Genomic DNA, 6,125 nt, shown 5'->3' with positions numbered 1-6,125 from the left:
AGCATCGTCGGAAGAAAGAGCACTTTCTTGAGCGAGGGTGTAGGACAAAATAGGTCTCTTGGCAAGCGGAGGCTTACTTGGAGTAACAGGCAGCAGCGGAAAGTCATCATTCGTCAAATGTACAGCGTCGTCCATCACGTTGCTAAAGACGTGGTCGCTAGCATTAGCAGAGGCTTGTTCTCCACATTCCCCGCTTTTATCACTTCTTCTCCCCGACTTTGGCATTTTCAGCGGTTCAATAATTCAAATCGGGTTCAATTGACGTCGGACTGGCTCTATTGTATACCTTAGTTTTACCCGGGAATGTCTTATAAATCCGTTTTATGCTGAGAGCTCGACATTCACCGTCTCTTCAAGCCGCCATCTTGGGAGCCATCCCCCTGCATTCGTTATTTTTTTTTATTTTTTATTTTTTTTCTTTATTGCAAACTGCAGAAAATACAACAATTAGACAAATGTAAAAGTCATTATAGTAAATCGAACAATTGAACAAGAAAATGATCATGAATATAGTGGAAAAGAATAATAGAACTATTAAGTAAAAATACAGATAGATTAACGGAGAAATAGAAACAAATAAAATAAATAAATAAAGAATAAATAAAGATATTAGGGAACAACTTGCTTGGGGCAGAAAAATAGGACTATATAAACACCTTCAAGTTTTTGCAGATCTCTATTGTTTTATGAGCCTTTTGTTTAAAAGAATATTTGATGGAATGGATGTCCTGTTGAAAATCGTTGTAAAAAACAATAAAGCATGGTTTCTTTCCACGAAATTTACAGGAGTGAATATGGTATTTTACCATTATAATCAAAAGATTTATCAAATAATATACATCTCTTTCGTCTATGTTATCTTCAAAGAAACCAAACAATACATTTTTCCAACAATACATTCGTTATTGATGGATGAGCGCAACTGGCGCTGACGTCATCAATTGCCCTAGTGGTGGTGTTGCCATACTGCATTACTCAAAAGAAAACTGCTCCAACACTATCCAACCAACAACATGGTGTCAGATATCGTGTTCTTCAACGGAACAAAGTAGACGGGGGAACAACTGCAGGCTTGTCGGTGGCTTTATTTGTCTCTGCTTACACATCAACCTAAAGCAACAGTGCCTCCCCAATATATACCATCCCCGTAATCAGGATCAGCTGCAGGCCGTAATCAAGGATCAGCTGCAGCCCAGATGAACCTGTCTCATGCACAGCACCGTCAGTCCCAAACAATACAATACACCACATCAGATGTGAAAACAAAACCAGCAACAAAAGTAAAATTCAATACATCTCTCAAGTTCATATTTGGGAACTAAAATGTTTCTTCATGTGCATACGGTTCAAATCGTACGTTTTTCCAATGTTGAGAAGAAGATAACAATGATTTGCATCGTAAATGGTGACATCTGTCGGTGAGTTGGTGACAGTGCGCCACAAAGCCAGCAGCCAATCATATCACAGCGGGGTGTGTCCTCTGCTCTTCCGCTTTCGTGCCGAACAGACTGCGGTTTCCTTTCAGTGCTACTTTGAAAAACGATGCCATCTTTCTTTCATCTCGTCGAACAAAGAGAAGCACACGAGTTATCGCCAAGCAGAGATCAAGTGCGGATTTGTTGAGATTGGCGTTTGAAAATGAGTGCAGGAATGACACCCAAGTACAAAGTGGAACTTTGTGGAATAAAAGAAGAGAACGAAGCAGGTTTGTACACGTTTTACTCTCATTTGCTTTGTAAAGAACGACTTTCTATCGTTAAAAATATGCATCACAACATTAAGTTGTTTGGGGAAATCGTTCAAGGTTATTGCCGTTTTATTTTTAAATATTGCCGTTTACTTGCAGGTCTGCTTAACATTTGTTTATGCAAAATGAAATCAGTGCCGAAAATATATGCCAAAGAAAAACCATTAGTGGGGGGTAAACTCCGTGTTTTTTTTCCCGGTTTAAAATTTGAACTGATTATTTAACATTTTACATATTCCGGTTTTTATATGTTGCTAAAGAAATTAAGTTTGTCATGTCATCAAGTTTCAAAACTATGCTGACAGATGTAGTGTATGTTTATATCCACTGTTGGAGTTGAGCCACCGAGAAAATTAGAAACATTTAGTAAATGAATCTTCAAAGCCAAACTTACTCCAATGCGTGTTCGTTTTTTGTACTCAAGAAGAAAAGGGCCAAATAAAGACTCAACAACAGCTGATTAGGGTTGCGATATTTTAGTTTCTTCGATTTCTGGAGTTCAGGAAATAGTATCTGGGCGGCTTTTTCTTAATCTGACGAGAAACTGTACTCGGACGAGCCCAATCGAAAAATGTTGCGCTGATCTCAGCCCAGTCTGACATTTTCTAGGAGGTTTTCTTTGTCAAGGGACATGTAGGTTGAATCGGTCGTCCTTGCTCCTTCCCCCGGCCCGTCCACGTTCCACGTCCAAGGCTGACCTTCTCAGGCAGGCGGTAGTCTCTCCGTCTCTCCTGCTCACATTCCCCTGTAATCTCGTCAGTGTACAGATTGTGTGGTGTATGTTTTCACAGATCAAATTACGTGTTTTTGGTACTCCTGATCGTGTCCCTGTGACGTCCTCCCCGGATATGTTTGTATCTTCTATGGCCTATGTGGAGAATGTGTTTAGTCGTATTTGTCCATGAAGTGCTCTCTGGTTTGTCATCAGTTTGACCTGAGCAGACTGAATCTGTTTGTTCTGAATGAGAGTGTGGGTCATGAAAATACTATGTGTGCAATTTTGAGGTCTTACATTTAAACTTAGTCATATAAATTTAGCATATGAACGCATCCGTAAACACCATGACTACAATCCCAGTCAATCTTATCTATGCACTGTACTTCTACATACATTTGATAAATGATTTTTGTTTAATCAATGTCGAACATATTCAGTAAATATGAACCTGCTAAATTAAATAATTGACCTTCTGTCCCGTAAGTGTTTAAAATAATGCCAGCAATCGTAATACAAACCTTCAATATTCATGTCCGGTGTGGCCATTCCCTATAAGAAGGGAAGGCCGGAGAGAGGGGACACCTTTCCCTTTTTTCTTTTTGGGAAGACTTCTTTTGACATCAGCATGTGACGAGAATAAAATCTCTTTCTCACCAAAATGGCTGTGTCAGAGAATCTTTTTCCATCACCAATTCTGCCATGCTCCGCCACCTGTCCGGAAGGGAAGCTGAGCCGGCATCAACAACAAAATATACCACACTTTTGGCATTTTGCTCCATTGAGGGTCTCAGGGTGCTGGGGCGCAGGCGTTCAACAGCCGGCCGGCTGAACTTTAGGTGAGATGCTTTTACTCACAATGGGTGTTGTGCGCCTGTGTCCAAGCGGTCGGGGCTTTTGGGATCGTTTAAGAGAGCTTGTGCGTGTGGGTCTGCTGGCTGATTGGTCATGGAAAATGTCCCTGTGTTAGTTTCAATTATTGTTTAAACAAGAGGCCTCTATAATGATTAAGACATTAAAAGATGTCAAAGTAACCGCACTATGAAAGAACATTATAAAAAGTATAAAAAAAAAAAAATACATTTAAAAATTGATGATAGGAACTAAGTAAATGGGGAGAAATGTGCAGAAGATAAAGAAAAGAAAGGTCTAGTGGTTAAAGAGATGAGAAATAAGAAGTGTAAAACTATAGCTATAAACAACATAGTCGTGAATAAGCTCAGTTTGAGCACAGACCCTGGCCAGGGTGTAAATTTTAGCAGGAAAATGATGAGCTGAAAATAGAAATAATGAAGAGCAGCGCGCTTCCACGTTATCGTATTGGGCACTTTGTGGGATGGAACACAGTAAGGATCGAGGCGTACCGTTGTGTGGAGCTCCTGGAGCTGAGCCGACGGTTTTGCTGGTACGTCGCAATAGTAATGCATTAAGTCTGGGCCGGTTCGACACCGCTGTTCAGATACGTACCCTGTGATTACTCGTGTTCTGGTAAAGGCCTCACAAAATCAAAAACCTGGCTACCATCTACTGTGGGACCAAGAAGTCAGGCAGCCCCCACGCAGGAGAAAAGGGGTGATAGTTATAAACCAGTGCCAGTCCCTCCTTTGTAGAAAGAAATGCCCCTTCTAAAACCCAAATGTTATTGCATTAATATTCCGTTTTATCAGTTCAACTAACGCGTGTGCGTCCTAGTGTGCATTGAAAGATGCAGCATAAAAAATGTTCAAAAATTTGGATAATAACTAAAGCAAAATTAGAATGAGAAAGATAGTTGGCTACATAATCATTGGGGTGAAATTAATCTTCATTGCAAGAAGCGGTGATTTAAATAGAGAAATCTAAGATCATAAAAGGATGAATGCATGTTCCGTGGAATGTGATTTGTCAACACGGAAAAGCCCTGAGTGATGAAAACGTGAACATATGGTTAAGGAACAGGTCTCTTTGACGGCAAAAGTCTGACTATGGTAAACAATTGATAATTAGACCTCAATGAAGTGATTGTGCAGTTGAAAAAGTTCATATCTTGACTGTGAAAAGCTAAAGTGAGAAACTAGGATGAACTATTTGGCACACACTAGAACGTATTCAGTCTCGATGAAGACTGAATGCAGTAAAATTGCAATAAGAAGAACAATAAACCAGCCCAGAGTGTTACAATGTCCTGGAAACAAAAGTTTGGGATTGCCCCTGACGGTGAAATTCCTCTCTGAACTCCTCCTTTGTGCCCCCGGCAGCAACTCATGAAACAGGGATACTGATAAGAGATACAATTTTGTTGAAACAGAACATGCAAGGTTAAAGGTCATGCAAAACGAAAAAAAAAAAACATCTAATGTTCCATACTTCAGTTTGGCGACGGATGTACTACGGTAATTCAATTAATGGAACGACATTTTGAGAAGGAAATGACAGGGATATGATGAATTATCATGTTGTGATGGATTAAATTAGATTATGAATTAAATTACAAATTTTTAGTCTGTGGATAATCCACTTCAAAGAATACTGACTCATTGGTTGAGGAAAACGGGGTTATATTAGTTCAGTGGTTCTCAATTATTTCCTGTCACGCCCCCTCTACCAAGAAGAAAATAAATTAGCTCCCCCCACCACAATATTTTTACATTTCGTACTCATATACATGTTCTTTGTATATTAATGTTGGATTGTCAATAAAATATCCCTTAACAAAGATAAATTGATTAAAAAATCTATCATTTTGAGAACGACTATTGTGAGGATCTCGAAACTCAGCACTCTGTGGTGCGAATATTGACTGGATGATAAATATTTACTATACGTTTTTGTTTAGTTTTTCTGAACTTTATTAACATGAACAAACCAAACAGTTATTAATACATAGATAAGCTAGAAAAGACAAAAAGAGCCAGGGGGATTTCAAACAAAAATTCTATATAAATAACATAAAGCACATGTTTGAATATGTTGACTAGACATTTTTTTTTAATGTTTACAATCTGACGTCAAACCGCTTCGTTTTGATGACGTCAGCCATTTCCTCACGTAGCCATCGTCTTATTTTGTTTGGATACGTAATGGTTGCAATACAACATTTCTGTTCATAGCTGCTGGCTCTCCGCCCGAACGCAGTTCAAGTCAGACTTCTTTTAAAAGTCGAGCGTCCATCGAAGCAATTCATTTTAGCGATTAGCGCGCTTAGCGCCTCCTTGCTCGCTCTGCTGCTGCGCAAGATAGCTTGGCGCGGGGCATTTAAGGAGCGGCGAAAGAAATCACTTCCGGGTCAACGAGCGACGGGGCGACGCTTTTTGTTTTTGTTAATCAGTACTGCGTGACAGGGCGACACGTTTTTTTTTTTTAAAACCAGTACTGCGTGAACTCGGGGCACAAACAGCTTTGACGAGCTCAAACTCGCATTGCCTGAGATCGCCTTTTTCTGTCCCAAAACCATGCAAAAAAGCATGTTCGCCAGGGTCCCACACGCCCCCCTCAGCATCGCACCGCGCGCTACTATTTGAGAATCACTGGTGCAGCACAACACGAGGCTGCTTGCAAATTTCGCCCAGCAGTTGAAGATGTTGCTCGTTCTCTTCTTTTATTCCACAAAGTTCCTCTTTGTCCATCTGCGCCCCCTGGTCAGCTCCTTAATGGACCCACTCCAGTTCGCATACCAGCCTGGCA

This window comes from Idiotropiscis lumnitzeri, chromosome 2 (assembly GCF_059441095.1).
Source record: "Idiotropiscis lumnitzeri isolate Australia: NSW breed Sydney's pygmy pipehorse chromosome 2, RoL_Ilum_1.0, whole genome shotgun sequence".
Taxonomy (NCBI): Eukaryota; Metazoa; Chordata; class Actinopteri; order Syngnathiformes; family Syngnathidae; genus Idiotropiscis; species Idiotropiscis lumnitzeri.
The sequence above is the reverse complement of the archived record's forward strand: the minus strand, read 5'-3'. Positions refer to the sequence as shown.